Source organism: Rhinolophus hipposideros, assembly GCF_964194185.1.
Source record: "Rhinolophus hipposideros genome assembly, chromosome: 12".
Taxonomy (NCBI): domain Eukaryota; kingdom Metazoa; phylum Chordata; class Mammalia; order Chiroptera; family Rhinolophidae; genus Rhinolophus; species Rhinolophus hipposideros.
The window spans coordinates 75,544,329-75,560,988 of record NC_138058.1 but is presented as its reverse complement, the minus strand read 5'-3'; the positions used below and the strand labels follow the sequence as shown (position 1 = coordinate 75,560,988).

General features: G+C 42.6%; 1 long non-coding RNA gene across 1 annotated transcript; it reads left to right on the top strand.

Annotated features, from left to right (window-relative positions):
* Positions 1 to 415: 415 nt before the first annotated feature.
* Positions 416 to 16,034, top strand: LOC308505984. The gene is made up of 4 exons (XR_013994649.1): positions 416 to 554; positions 3,834 to 4,131; positions 4,602 to 4,997; positions 14,851 to 16,034. It is a non-coding gene; the product is annotated as an uncharacterized lncRNA (long non-coding RNA).
* Positions 16,035 to 16,660: the final 626 nt, after the last annotated feature.

The window sequence follows — 16,660 nt, the reverse complement described above, 5'->3', positions numbered from 1 at the left end:
CTGGTTCCTCTTTCCACCAGCAACAGCCTCTGCCTGAGCCAAACTGAAACCCCAGCCACCCTTAGAACTGGTTGGTGCCTCCGAGGGGAGGAGTCAGCTACCATGAGCTCATCTCTGAGTGGGCCTCCCTCCCTGGAAGCTTTAACCCATCACTTACCGTGTTTCCCTGTGTTAGCCGGACCATCAGCTCTAATGCGTAATATAAGACCGGTCTTCTATTAATTTTTGCTGCAAAAGACGCATTGGAGCTGATGGTCTGGCCAGGTCTTATTTTTGGGGAAACACGGTAGTTCCTTCTTGTTTTCCTAGCCCTCTAACTGTCTGGGAAAATGTTATTTTCAACATGTAATGTGTCATCTTAATCTCTATCAGCAGGAACATTTGCCTGCTTAGAACTCTAGCATCTGACCAGTACACTTGCATACCAGGTCACTACCTTTTAAGTGAGGTATGAAAAGATCATCGAGAGAGAAATGACCAGGGGGAGGAAGGGATTCATGGGAGACTATTTCAGAACTGCGTGGAGGCATCAGCGATGTTGGCTGCAAGCAGAGGTATGTCAGCAACTGCTAGTGCCTGCCGGAAAATACTTGAAAGAGTTTCATGCGGCAGAGGCGTTTGCCGTTTTTGGGTACGGCTTCAAGTGAGCCGAAGAGGCCAGAAGGAGACGGATGTCAGGTCTAGGTAGGAAGAATTTTCTTGGAAGTCTCAGATCTAAGAGAAAACACAATGTGCTATCTCTGGAGAGGTCCCATTTTCTCGGGGAGTTGTGCAAGTAGAGATTGGGAGGGTCTTTGCAGATTGTGAAGAGGAATCGGGTTGCTTGGGCCCTTGTGATTCCTTCTGACCTTGGGATTCGATAAATTGCCTCTGTGTTCCCTCCCAGTAACATAATTAATTTGTGTTTACGTAGCAGTGATCACAATTGTTACCTACATTGCATGGCACATAGGGAGTTTTTCTGGACTCTAACACCTTTGTCTAGTGTAAGTTATTTATGGCAAAGCTACTGGTTCTTTAATCCATGAAATGAATTCTGTAGTTCCAGGTCTATCCAGGTCTTGAGTGACAAAGAATTATTCCTGTCTGAACCAAAGTTGAGAGCAATACATCATGAACATTCTTCTTACATAAAAACATGCTTTTAGAATCAAAGTCCGCTGTCAATAGGGAAGTACTTATTCAGAAGAGAGAAAAGTGGTAATATATTGTCACACTAGTTAAAGGCCTTGATATAGCAATTATGCCATTTTCCGGTGTAGGCTGTCAGGTTTATCATAATTACTACATGCCACATTCAGATTTCATCATTTTCAGAATAATTTATGCCTGAAAAAATTGCTCACTGGCTGAATTTTAGAATAGCAAAACATGTGTCCTCTATGCAGATACAAGAGCTGATGTAGACGGTATATTTAGTTGTAATCTCCATGTAATGCTTTGTTTAGTATCAACTCATTAAAGATATAGCAATAATAACAACAATAAATTAGCAAGTAGTAACAACTGTAGCTTTATACTTTTCAAAGTTTTTTCATGTATAATATTAGGTCATTATCACATACGTTCTGAGGCAGGGCAATCACTAAAATTCCAATTTTATAAGTGAGGACCCGAGGTCTAAAGTGGTTAATGGGTGTGTTCAGTGTCATACCGCTGGGAGAAAGCTGGTATTAACATTATAGTTCCTTTCTCCCCGATCTTTCTGTCTTCTAATAGTACTAGAGTGTTTCCCATAAGCCCTGCACCGTACAAAGCTCTTCAGGACCGAATGAGTTTTTTTTGTGAATTGACCTTTATGCAAGGTGACTCAACCCCTGCTCCTCACTGAGCATCCTGAACCCTCGTTCAGACTTACCTTAAAGAGACAGAGATCTTCTGGAAGGTCAGCCAGTGGAAAGCTGGATTAGAAAGAGGAATGACAGCACTCAGCCAAAGTCTCCCTTTATTCACTTTCATTGTAAATAAAAATATTTGGGAAATTTTACTGACCAGTGAAAGATCCTTTTACTCCTTTTCTAGCAAGTTTGGCTTTTTAGGGTTATTATGACCCAAATGTGAGCATTTCCACATAAGAGCTCTCCCTGCCTGTGTCACCTAGGGCTTAGCTGGTAGGAATTAACCCTGGTGGGAACTTGGAAAACAAACAGGTGGTGGAGATACAGAAGCTATTTGCTGTAGGAGTGGCCCAGCCCCCATTCTGGGGGTCATTCCACCACGTCACCCCGATATTTGGGGGGGAGGCAGTGAGTGCTTGGTGGCACATGTCTTCGCCTCTGGGAGCTAACTGATTCCACTTTTGCACCCCGTACTTTCTACATTCTATACACACATTTTCCACTTGCATGAAGCTTGACTGATTTCTGACAGCACGTGAGGACTCTGGAGAGTTACCTTTGAAGGTGATATTATGAGGTCCCTAGATTTCAAGATAATGAAGTGGTCAAGTTTATTTATTGAACTGTAGCCGTGTGAGTGGTAACCAATGTAGTCTCAGACAGATGAAGTCGAAGTATTTCTTTTTAGCACCTAAGACATGAATTTTACATCGATAGGAGATGTTTTCCAAAAAAATCTGTGGCACTTGCAAGTTATGGACACGGTCGGTATTTATGGCAGCACTGCCCTGAGCTGGGCTCCTGTGGGGCACACAGGACAGGGCTCTTCCAAAGCCTTAGACACAGGGAATGTGACAGGAATTCAAACTCAGGTAAACACATAACATGGGTGCAAGAAAAATTAGGGACTAAAAGGGACAGTGCTTGAACCCGGACCTCTAGGGCCCACCTCCGTTTGCTCCGGGCTGAAGCTGCCACTGGAAGAGAGCTCCCCAAAGGCGCAGGTTGCAGGGCAGCTCTCGCCCTGATGGTTCTGACAACTGTTAATGCTGAGCGCGGTGCGCACCCACTTCCACTTCACCTTCATTTTCATGGCACTTGGGCCTACTCACCACCCCGTCTCCATCTACAGATGACACGTTAGCTCTGGGATAATTCCTATCTGCAGCGCAGCCAGAGGAGGAGTGTTGATTTGAGCATATCTGTCTGGCTCCCGCATGAATAGCTGAGGATTTCAGTAGACTGCATTTCAGAGATGTCCCGTCATACGGCCCCACCAATGAGTAGAAACAGCATTGCGTCCAGCCTCTCGGATTCTGTAGCCAGAGGGATGTCCGTGTTCAGAGAGGGTGGACGGAGTGGTTTCCCCTGACTTGACACTTAAAAACGTGCGTCTGCTTGCAGAAACCTTGGAGGCACAAGGGGTCCTCTGACCTCCTAACAGGATTGTTTTCCAAGGGCTGCATTCCAGGCCCAGGGAATGCGTGGCCTCTCCACCACACAGGGCTCTTCAGGCGTCATCCATGTGTGCCTGTTGGTGTCAGGGACACAGCAGTGCGTTGGCTGACAGCAGCAGCTGCAGCGCTAAGTGACTTAAGTGTTTGGGTGGTGTGAAGTATGAACCACATTCTCGTGTGGTCACCCACTTGAAATTCCACACGAGTTCTTTTACTAATAGAAAACACCAGGCATTTTAATCTGCGTGGCTTAGGTTTCAACACACGCTTGTCACTTGCCATTATCGTGTGACCTGAGGCCAGACTGATGGCTTCTCTAAGCGACAGTTTCGTTTCTATGTAGAGTGAGATGACAGTGGAAGGTAAAACTGACCTCTGATCACAATGGATATCAATGCTTATAATACTAGTGATAAGCAGTGCTAAACGATGTAGAATTATGCTTCTAGAATTTAGTAGATAGTTATAAATATAATTTCTCCAGTGCTCCTCCAATATGATCAAATTGGAAGTTTTGTAAATTACATTTCTTTTGCAGGTTTTGTGATAGGTACGCGTATAAGCCCACCAGCAAATAACTACAGACAAGGAAGTTAAACTTTGAAAAACAGGGGGAAAAAAAGTACCATCTTTCAAAGAGGAATTCTACATCTGAGCTTTTGTAATAAAAATCTAAAAAAGTCACACAATACTGGCTTCATGTCAGAAACGACAAATAACACGGTCGTCGCACGGAGATCTGTGCAGTCAAACGAGGCAGAGAAGGGATATCGGAACAACTACAACCGGTTTACCAGTACTGATGAGCACCGAGTACGGGAAAGAGGAAACACGAGGTAAGGAACAGTGTTCTTAACATCCACACGCCAAGGCCCCTGGGGCCTGATTCCTGCAGAAACAAACCCAGAAATGGGTGGGGAGCTGAAGTTCCTTGGCATAGGAAGCTTGATGCAATAACCAGATTGAATGAGAGCGATGGTTAAATTTGAAACCCGTCCCTGAGTCTGGTGGGCTCGAGCTTGGTTAGCAATACACAAAGATGTAAGTAGAGGCACCAACTGCGTCCCTCAGCAGCTGTACTAGACGTTGAGCTCAATACTGGTGCTAGCTGGCACCCTCGCAAAGCCAGGCAGGAAAGGGCAGGCTGTGTGCCCAGCTTGTGTTTTAGAAGCTGTGCCTGTCAGAAGCTGTTGACAGTCATTCACGAAATTGCTTGTGGTCTTCACTACGTATTGCACTTGGTGGGTTTTTGACAGTTCACGTTTCCTGATAATGGCTATTGTTTGTTTGTTTGTTTTTCTTCCAGGCCCTTTAAAAATACAAGTCTGTTCTTCACAGAATGATTTCACACAACCCTAAAAAGCAACTAGTACTGAGTCCCATGTATTTCAAGGCTATTTCACAATCAGTATTTTTTGCCGGGTTTTGCTGCCGTCTGTTTTTCCTGAAGCCACAGGGCAGCCTGTGGGTGAGCCCTGGGTCTGCCTGGCACATTAGGTTGTCACGCTCTGGACAACTTTCCTGGGCACAGGGATTAACTGGTGCAGCTGGGCCCTGTTTGGCACATCAAGTGCCTACTTCACTCACAGCGCTGCTCCCTGGGAGACCTGCTGCTGGCCTGCCCAGGACTCAGAACGGTGAGCTGTTCTGTGACTGCTGCCTCCTGCACTGAAACTCCTGAGTTCTCTGAGAGTTTGAAATGGTAAAGCCAGCTTTATTTCTTTTCTCTATATGTGAAATGCTGTCTAGGTTTATGCAGTTGAGTACAATTAAATTGTTGTTAGCCATCCCAGGGTGGGAGAACCTTCCAGAAAGTTTCCTGCTGCCCCTGTTTCAGCTCACACAGAGGTTTCCTTGATCTCCAAGCATTTCTAGACTTGTCCACCCAGTCCAAGTGGGCTCCAGTGGCTGGCAGAGCCCTCGGGTGTCACAGGCTTGTATACGAAGCAGCAGGAACCCGGGGACGCAGGAAAGAAATGCGGGCCAAGCAGTGCTAACATCCATGACAATTCCCCTTTGTTTTTCTTTATGTTTCAGTTTAGTTTTATAACGAACTGTACTAATGCCTTATGCTCCACAGCAGTTTTCACCTGAGACAGCATTGTCATACACCATATGTTTTAACACAAAACAAGACGGATTTCAGTCCTGAGACAATCTTTGCGAGTCTGTGTGTATGTGTGTGTGTGTGAGATTTGTTGGTGTGTTTCTCAGATACCCACTTATGGACTCTACCGTCAAATGTCATCAAGTCCACAGGACATAAAGATACCGGACACAGGCCGGGCCGGAGCCCAGAGAGTCAGCATTTCTTCGCTGGCAAATGATGGGAGGCTGGCATGGCCTGACCTTCAGAAGCGGTCGGCTTCTGCTGCTTCACACGCTTCACCTTATTTTCGTGACTTTGGAAACATTGCTTCACCACTATCTATGCCACTTGAGATAAATAGCTGTGTTTTATCTGCAATATAAATGCCAGTACATCATGTTTGAATTACTTTTAGTGCATCAAGATGGGCGTCGTTTCTGTAATCGACAATATACAATTATTTGATACTTTGTTACTTTGAGATAAATATTTTAACCGGATGTCTGAAAAGAAGCTCAAACACATGCTGGGAAAGTGATTTTTTTTTTTTTTAATTCTGATTCAGCAGAGATGAAGTGAACTGTTCTAAATTGATAAGATAACTGTCACAGCATCGGAACCAAGTTCATGGTAGGCTGGGGAACTATTTTTCTAGTTATTTAAAAAACCTTTATTATATATCACTAGTTGAAATACTTCCTTCTAGCTTTAGAAAAATAAGTGATTTTCCCATGATAACTTCTACGCTGTTTCCCCGAAAATAAGACCTAGCCGGACCATCAGCTCTAATACATCTTTTATAGCAAAAATTAATATAAGACTCAGTATTATATTTATATTATATTATATTATATTTATTATATTATATTATATTCCTGGTCTTATAGTAAAATAAGATCAAGTCTTATATTAATATTTGCTCCAAAAGACACATTAGAGCTGATGGTCCGGCTCGGTCTTATTTTCGGGCAAACACGGTAGGATCCGTGGATGGGAAAGCTGTTAGATGAAGCACTTTCTTGGTCAAAAGCTATTACACTTGGTTCAGTCAGTGGCTGGGATTTACTGCCTTTGCTGGAAGAGGCAATTGGCTTGTGCAGAAGAATAAAGAGTAGCGATTTTTTAAAAAAAATTCATTTTAAAATGGCTTAAAGGGAAAGGCCCATCAGGGTATGAAATGCTAGATGCAGAGATGTTTTCCCCATGATGTTCCTGATGATTTTATTCCTGCTCATCCATTTGTACAGAAGGGCAGGGCTGGAACTAGTGTAAGAGCTTAGTTGTTACTTCGCGTCCAGAAAGAGAATGGTTTGCTCATGTGTGTTATCATAGCACTTTTTTTTCTTTTGGTAACTCTTACTTTGGCTTGCAGACATTTGTCTGGGGTTATCTTCTCTTGTCTTTATGAGTAGGAAACCATCTTACTCTTATTTGTACCCTTGGAATGGTGGTTGGTACCTAATAGATCCTCAAAATACTGGTTAGATAAGTGAATAAACTTATTAAAATATAATGCAGCATGGAAATCAGAAATGGCCTCAAAGCCAAAATGATGGGAAGTAATTCAGCCTAACAGACATGCCAAATCTTAATGAGTGAAAATGCAATAAGAATGCGATTATGGGCTTCTCAAGCAAATGGCACAGGGCTTAAATCACTTATGCCAGGGTAAGTGAAATTCCTGCTGGCCGGCCATAATTTTGGTCCAGTTATCTTACTTTGAATCTCAGTCTCACAGTTGAAACTAATGGGGAAAATCTTGAATGCTTTTAATGAGACATTTGGTGTTTACCAGCAAGAGATCATTTTCTTTCAATTTAAGTTTGTTATAGTTACACGAAGAAATGATCAAACCACTTTCCCCCCTTGGTTGCTGATTATAAACCAACTGGGGACTGTGATCTCAGCAAGGCAATTGCTCTTATAAAGGTGTTCATTTGGATTGGTTTAAATATTGGCTTGAAGAGTTCATGACCCACACTCCATTTCATAGCTGGCATTTTGTTAGTTTTCCAGGTCAGTACACACGCATCACCAATAACCAGAACTGTATTTGTACAGGTGAGATTTATTTCACATTGTGGATTCTAGAACCAGCCCATCAGAGCACACAGTTCTGCATTTGTGTGTTTCTATTTTGCATACGAGGATGGGGCCAGTTCACAGATGAGTATGTCTTTGAAAATGCAATATTTATATTGATTTAGAAAAATGAGAGAAACATGCTCATTTAATTAAAATCATTTGACATTTATTGGAAAATCTGCCTAATATTGCTATGCAACATTGCTTGTGTGTAAGCGTGGGTGTTCACGTGTGGCAAATGGTTATATAAAGAGAGTCACACATTCTCTATTATATCGAGATTGTATTGAGTAAGAAACATAAGGTAGGGGCAAAAATGGAACCTATGTGTCACCCCGACCCTGTCATTTGAATTATACTGCCTTAGACTACCCATCCACTTGTCCGCAGTGTTTGCCCTCTCCTCTGACAACAGCTAGTCTTCCTTCAGTGAGAATCCGAGAACAGGAAGAGATCCATCTTCTGCCACATCCTTTCAACTTGAAGTGATTTCGTCAAATGTAAAAGACAGTTATTTGTAAAATGAAAGGTTGAAACAGTCTGAGATGTTTTCATAAAGCTAAAACATTGAGTGCTTTATGTCTGTGCTCCTCATGTTAGCCTATAATTCTTCCCCCTTCTTTGCAAAGCAGCATTCCATGGTGAAAACATGTGGCCAGCTTGTCAATAAATCAAGTGGAGATTACATAGATTTAATTGGCTTCATGGATACATGGAAAAATAACTGTTTTAGAAGTTTAAAAACCAAATGATAGTGGGTGCTTTGCTCACACTCCGTGCAAATAAATCCTAGTTTGATTTGTGTTTACTTTTCTAAACGAGTAGAACGTCCTAGGATTGTTGAGGTTTCTTAGTTCACTAAAGAGCCAGAGCAGAAGCCCTTACCATGTAAACCTGGAGACACTGGTGGCAAGAAGTTGGAGTCTACACTTTATTATGCAAAATTTAAACAGAAACAACTTCACAGGTTTAATAGGACAATTCTGCTACCTGTTTCCACCCCAAGTTCCATCATTTTTCTGTTATTTTGTTTCAATTACTTCTTCCCTGGGAGAAACCTTTTTATATAGCAAACTACAATCATCTTTGAGTTAATACTTGTACATTGGTGTGGACCCTAGAGAGGAGTGACTGCAATAACTTTTTGTGCAGAAGTATACATGGTTTTGCTCTGACACAAATACCCTGAAATTGGCGTTTCAGGTCAATGGAACTCTGTATTAGAAATTAAGAAGACGTGCCCACTTCAGGAGAGCAGAAAAACACTCCCAAACGTAGGCGGCATTTTAACAACTGACATTGTTCTTTGTCCCGAGTCCTGGCCAGGCATTGGTATCTACTTTATCATGAACTCCTACTCTTTCAGAATTATGGTTTAAAAAAAAATTATCATCTAGTCTACAAATTATAAATGAATATACATTTTAGAAATATATCCAGTAGTAATCTGGTAAATTCTCATTTTCTAGATGATAACTAAAAAATATAATGCAATATATTCTAGAATAGTCTTAATTGCTTCAATTTGAATGTCCAACTTTTAATTAGTTAATTCATTTTTAGTTATTTTTTGGGGATTAAGCCTACCTATGCTTAAGACTTAATACTATAATTGTAGTTTTTGTTCTGTTTTTCCATCTTCTCTTGGTTTCTCTGTTTTTCATGAATTCCTGTGTGTTATGTATACTTTTGTTAGTCCTCCATTTTGGTTTATGTCAAGTATTTTTTACTGTAGTTGTTGTACAGATTTTTTTAGTAGTGGCTCTAGGTATTAAATTATACATACCATGTGTCCCCGAAAATAAGACCTAGGTGGACAATCAGCTGTAATGTGTCTTTTGGAGCAAAAATTAATATAAGACCTGGTATTTATATTATATTGTATTGTATTGTATTGTATTGTATTACATTACATTACATTACGTTACATTATAAGACGCAGTCTTATAGTAAAATAAGACCTGGTCTTATATTAATTTTTGCTCCAAAAGATGCATTAGAGCTGATGGTCCGGCCAGGTCTTATTTTCGGGGAAACACGGTACATAACTCATCATAGTCTCCTGGTATTGCATTTTGTCATGTTGAGACAAGTGTAGAAACCTTGCCTCTCTTTAAATCTCTTTGATCTCCTTCATTTATGACATTATTGCCTTAAATATATTTTCTACATACTTTGAGAAGCAAATTAGACAATGTTATGATGTTTTTGTCTGACTTTCAAACATAATTTAGAAAAGAGGAGAATAAACTTCCATTGTATTTACCCATATTTTTGCTTACTTTGTTCTAGTTTTCTACTAGGTTTTTTTTATTCTTTGCTTTTTCTTTAGAGAACTTCCTGGAGCCATTCTTTCAAGATAAGTCTACTGATGACAAAAATCTCTTAGTGTTTCTTCATCTGAGAGGTCCTTGAATCCCCCTTCATTCCTATGGAATATTTTCGCACAGTAGGTTAACAGTTCTTTTTTTTTCCCCAGCACTTGAAAAATATGGCCCATTTCCTCTGGCTTCCATTGTTTCTCAGGAGAAATCTGTTCTCATTTGAATTGTGTTAACTCTTTTAAGTAAGTTATCCTTTCTCATTCGCCGCATTTAAGGTTTACATTTTTGTTTTTTGTAGTCTTTAAATTGCAGACGTTTGATTAGGATGTAACTGAACATGGACTTCTTTGGACTTCTCCGTTTTGGTATTAACTCCACTTCTTGAATCTGTAGATTTATGCTCGCGGTGAAATACGGATGCTTTTCAGCTATATTTCTCTGAATACTTTTTCAAGTTTGCACTCTTTCTTCTTTCTTCCCGGACTCCAGTAACATCAGTACTGGGTTTTTTTTTTTTTTTACAATATCACAGATCTCTGAGGCTCTGTTCATTTTCCCACCACACAATTCTCTTCTCTGTTGTTCAGATTGAGTGATTTCTATTACTCAACATCAGGTTCACTGATTGGTTCTTCTGTCACCTCGAATCTGATGTTGACCCCATTCAGTAAGTTTCTTGATTTATTGCATTTTTCAACTCTAAAATGTCCTTAGTTTTTCTTTATGTCTTCTGTCTCTTTGTCAAGACTTTCTAATATTTCAGGCTGATTTAAATCCCTTTCAGATAATTCCAACTTCTATGTCATCTTAGTAGTGATATCTGTTGATTGTCTTTTCTCATTTCATGTTGCGATTTGCCTGGTTTGTGGTATGATGAGGGATATTAATTTGAGTCCTAGACATTTTGGGTATTATGTAACGAGATTCTGGATCTTACTGAAATCTTCTGTGTTTGCAGGTTTCCTGAGGTGCTCCACTGGCAGAGGGAGGGGTGCTGCCTGGGTGCTGCCATGTGGGGGACGGCCCGGTTCTCCATCAGCCTCTCTTGGAGGGGGGCACCTCATTACCGCACCCCATGTGGTTGCCACCAACATCATGGAGGGGGCTTCTTACCACCTGCTACAGGTGAAAGTCCCAGCTTCCCACTTAGGCTTCTCTGACATTGAGAAGGTGCCGCCTTACAGCCGCGAGACGCTTTGTTTTTATTTTGAATAGGCTTTTAGTTTGCCTGGATGTTTGACATGCATGAGCATTTGCTGAGGCAGGAGTGGAGAAAGCATGTCCCCACGGTACTGAGCTGGAGGGACCGGCCGGAGAAGGCAGAGTCTGTGACAGAAGGTCCCGGGCAAGAGGAGGAGGAGGCCGGAGCTGATTTAGCAAATACTGGTCCTTAGAGTTAAGGCATTTTCGTACTGGAAGGTGGGGGTGCTCCAGCCAGGGTGGGGCAGTCATCACCCCCCCAACTGGTGAACTGATGAGCCCACTTGGCAGAGATGTGGGTGTCAGGGAGGAGTGGGGATAGGGCATACGCGTGGCACATGTTGGGGGGTGAGATGGATGTTTACCGTGCGGCTCTGTGGTCACATGTGGAAGGGTGAGGGTGGGCATACACAAAGATAACTGGCAACAAGTTGTTAAATATTACAGTCCATTGCTAAAGTGACCTAATGCCTCTCACAAGCAGGATGATGCATTATAATTCTGAACTGAAGGAATGATAGACTAGAAAGACACCTTCGCAAAGGCCTTCTGAGTGTACTTTTCTGTGACTCCATAGAGTTTTATGTAAATGTGAACAAATCGAATGTTACATAATAACGAGTTTAGAAAGTCAGCAACATCCAAGAACGGAAACACCTGTCATGGGCATATGCGAAAGGCATTGAAGTTATTTAAGGTAGCTGGGTTTAGCTGGTGGAGGAATAAATGCCTGGGACATTCGCTCCACGTAAACTTGGGCCGAAGTACGTCACGAAACTGCACAGGTTTCCACCACCATTGAAAGGGCCACTTTGGCAAAACCAGGGGAAGCTCTGAGCAGACCCTTCTGTCTTTGGGATGGTTCTCGTACGTCTGGCAGCAGGCCCATTAGCAGAGGGAGTTTACCCGGGGATTGGCTCTGCTTTTCTCACGGTACACAAAAACTCCCTGTACTTCTAGTATTAATTGAGTTAAGGAAACCCCCAGTAAATAATGGCTCCTTCAAATAAGTGACTTTTTGACTGCTCTTCACTTTTAGGAGGCAACAAAAATTATCACGAAACCAGGCTTCATTTCAGGGACTCACTTTGTTTTAAATTAAAGTTGATTGGGGTGACAATTGTTAGTAAAGTTATATAGATTTCAGGTGTACAATTCTGTATTACATCATTTATAAATCACATTGTCTGTTCACCTCCCAGAGTCAGTGGGACTCACTTTTTAAAAAAAGTAAATTAACAGGATGGAGAGAAGATAATTCCAGGTGTTCTTTTTTTCAGTAAAATTCACCTCTTTTCACTCATCTTTGGTGCTGGTATAGACCTAGACACTTAGCAAACCCAACTCACCCTTTTCTTAGCCCTCAGGAACAAGAGCGTTTCACTTGGGGGATAAAAAAAAGGAATTTTAGTTTCACTAAAGTAAGAAGACAAGAAGGTAGAAAGCTTTTGTTTATTTTTTTGGTACTTAAGTGAAGACTTTGTTAGCTCTGTTCTATTAGTTCTAGAAAAGGGAATAATTTATTTCCCCCGTCTTCTATTATATTCAAATTTTACAGGTATTGTGGATATAAGGTGATATTTTGAAGTTCAGCTAAATTCTATGAGCCTTAATCTTCTTGGCAACATTTGACAGGGAAGTGCTGAGTTCAGGAATATAATTTTGAAGGATATACATTTATGACTTACGGAAAAATCAGTTGTAGGGAGGGTCCTGTCTCGTACATCTTAAGATACATCAATTATATGCAAAGCCCATTATTTTTAGGCACTTTCATTCGCAAATTAGAGAAATACAAAAACATCTATTATTATATGTACGTTCCAAATAATTATAGGATACTGATAGTCCTACCTGTGAGAATTCAGTTTCTGGGTCATTTAAGCAGTGTTTTTCTTTTCTAGCTGTGCAGAAAACAAAGCTGCTTTTCAAGAGAACCCCGCTGAGTGGGAACCATTGGCCTTTTTCAAGGACAGGTTTTGGTTGCTTTATGTCTTCCTGTTTGCTCACATCAACCTTGTTATTTTTGCTGTCCAAGAAAGCACACCACAGCTCTTCGACAAGAGAACACTTTGTGTGCTTTCCAGGCTGTGAGTGGAGAGGCCTGGAGCCCAAGGGAACTGAGCGTGGGAGGAGCGGGATGCTGGCTCCAGGGAAGAAGGCCCACCTTGGCCTCAGTGTCCCCGTCCAGGGTCAGTGGCAGCGGGTGACGACTGCAGGCTGTGTGGTCCTCAGTCTCGGTCAAGTTTAAGCGCCATGGGGAATGCAGCCCAGAGACGTTCAGGGAGATTGGCTGAGGAAATCGGCGCCAGTACCTGTGACTTGTATCGCAGATAGCCTGCAAGGAAAACTGCTACCTGGGGGTAGGGAGAGGGGTCCCCTGCGGCACCCTTCCTTGTGGCTCTCCCCATCTTGACACATGACTCTACACAGCCTCCTGTCTCCTCACCTGGAGTCCTGGGCCCCACCGCCGTCCTGCTCGCTGCTTCTGCCTCTCCCCCTTCTCCTTGGTTCTAGCTCTCCCCAGAGCCATTGATACCTTTCCCCAGCACCTTCCAGCCCTGTCCCCAAGCAGTGGCACCTTTGTGGGGGCAGATGTGGGTGCAGGAGAGTGTCCCCAGGTGCAGGCCAGCAGTGCAGGTGTAGTTGTGACCTGGCCCCTCCCACCATGATGACCTCCCTGTTTTGATGTTTCTTTTTCCTTCAGCTCGTGTAGAAGGACAGTGAGTTTGTCCTGGCAGGTCAGGCTTGGATGAGTGTTGGAGAAGGTCATCTCTCAGTCATGTGATGGCTTTAATGGAGCCGGTCCCTCTGCCCAGAAGACATATTCGACTATATCTCGTACCTTCTGTGCTCCAAGACACCGGCATACCTTCCTTCATGAAGCCTTGTCTGACCTCCACTATGCAACTCTAGGTGTTTGTTATGGGCTGAATTGGGTACCCCAAATTCATATGTTGGAACCCTAGCCCCAGGCACTCAGGAAGTGACTGTATTTGAAGACTGGGCTTTGAAATCAGTGCGTAAGGTAAAATGAGGTCATATGGGTGGGCCCTTATCCAATCTGATTGGTGTCCTTATAGGAAAATATCAGGACACAGGCACAGAGGGACGACCATGTGAAGACACAGAGAGAAGACGGCGTCTGCACGCCCAGGAGAGGCCTCGGGAGAGACCAAGCTGCGCACACCTGGATCTCGGATGTCAAGCCTCCATATGGGGGACAGTGACTTTCTGTTGTTTAAGGCACCTGGTCTGTGGTGCTTTGTCATGGTGCCCGGCTGACTGTGAGATGTGATCAAACAATACAGTGAATGTTTAAATAAAAAAATTATTCCAGTAAAAGACACATTGCCATTAACTCCCTTCAGCATACTTCCCCCCTTAAAACACTCTTATCCCATTGTTCTTGCCACTTTCTGAAGCAGTTCTCAAAGTGCCCTTTCATGAATGTCTTTAGTTGTGCTGTTGTGGCTGCCTTGATGTCCTGAATTCATCCGCTTTATACTTGAAGGAGCTTCCTGAAATTTTCAGGATCTTAGAAAGCGCATGTTTGAAAATTCACTAGCTAATGACACACTGCTTCCTCCAACGGTGGCCCCTGATTTACATACAGCCTGTCGGTGGTGGAGAGTTCCAGTTGTGCTTTCTTGCCAACACTTGTTGGTTTTGTAAATTGTGTCTGTTCCTGTGGGTGCAAAGTGATGAGTAATGATGTTGAACAGATTCCATATGCCCTCTGGTCATTGCATATAAGATGTCCTGCCTTGGGACGTACCGATTTAAGTCATATGTGCCTCTTTATGATGGCTTGTCTCTTTTCATACTGATGCGTCAATGCTGTTTCTTTATTCCAGGTACCACTCCTCTGTGGGTTGTGTGGCTGCAGACATCTCCACTCTCCTTGCCTGAACCAAATGACCAAACACAAAGCCACATTCATTTAGGAGCCCTTGATGTCATGCACTGTCATTACACTGTGGTGTGGAGCGTCACCAACGAAGCGTTTGTATGACAACGGTGACACTAAGTCTAATGAAGTCATTGACCCAACACCGGCATTACAGAAAATACAAGAGGGCAGAAGTGAAACCTCACCGTCAGAAAGCAACCAGTCGGATTCAGAATGTGCCACCTGCTGGATGCTGGCCTCCTCTCTTTAAAAGGTCAGTACTGGCCGCCCGGTGGCTCAGGTGGTTGGAGCGCGGTGCTCCTAGCGCTGAGGTCACCGGTTCAATTCCCACATGGGCCAGTGAGCTGCGCCCTCTACAGCTAAGATTGTGAACAATGGCTCTCCCTGGAGCTGGGCTGCCCTGAGCAGCTGGAGGTTGGGGAGTGCTGCCGTGTGCTGCCATGAGCGCTGGTGGCCAGAGTGAGGGGCAGCAGCAGGTGAGAGCTGCCGTGAGCTGCTGTGAGCGGTCGACCGACAACTGGAGACCGACTGCCTCAGCCAGGGGCAGCGCAAGGCCCATTATACCATGGGCCAGGGAGCTGTGTCCTACACAACCAGACTGAGAAACAAGGGCTTGAACCGGAGAACCGGAGTGGGGGGAGGCAGGGAAAGAGTGGGGAAGGTCAGTACTGTTACAGAAACATTGAGTAACTGATCTAGATTTAAATAGATTAGACTATAGACTGACCATAACATGTGAAAATTAAGTGAATTCTGGATTAAATCAGTCACTAACATAAATGTTGGGGGCCATTTTAGTAATTTGAATATAAACCTCGTATTAAATATTATATAATTACTATTTATTTTCTGAACTGTGATGGTGGAACTGTACTTATGTAGGGAAGAATATTCTCATTCAATTACTTTGAAAAGTATCTTGATATACACAATGTACCTCTAAATGGGCTAACGTGTGTGCTTGTTTACGTGTGTGTCTGTGCATGTATGTGTGTGTATGTGTGTAGGATATTCGGCCTAATGTTAACCATTGTCAAATGTACGTTGTGGGTTTGTAGGTATACATTTATACATTGAGTATTCTTTCATTCTCTGTGTTTGAAATTTTTCAAATTAAAAAAATTGGAGAAAAGTGCCTTCTCCCACTCTGTGGCTTTGGTTTACTGTCCATTGATGAACAATATCAATTCCTCAGTATCACTGTTGTTGATTTCTTCTTCACTTTATAGATAATGGCACTTAAAAATATTATTTAAGACATCTTACCTCAAGTTTATGAAGTTATTCTTTATAGTCTTCTAAAATATTTGTAGTTTTTCTTTTATATTTACATGTTAATTTGGGGACACTGATTTTTTTTTTTTAAGTGCTGTGTGTTAGAGAAGGTGCATTTTTTTCCCTGAATGGGTGAGACCCTTGCAGCATGATTTATGTAAAGCCCGTTTTTTCTTCACTGGCGTGCCACGTCCGTTCTCTTGTGTGCTGAGTGCTCGCAGGTGTGTCGGACTTTCCCCTTGGCTCTGCTCTCTGCTGTCACCCTGGTTGCCCATCTCTGCACTTACATTACAGTCTTAATTATTAAAACTTAATGATAATTTTTGGAATGTGACTATTTTCTCTTCTTTCTCCTCTTCTATTCCATTTCCTATCCCATCCTCTTCCTAGGTTTTTGCCTCATGTTAGCCCTGTACATATCTCTAAAAATTTTAGAATCTTCTCGTCAAATTCCACAGAAACCTTTAATATGAAGGGTT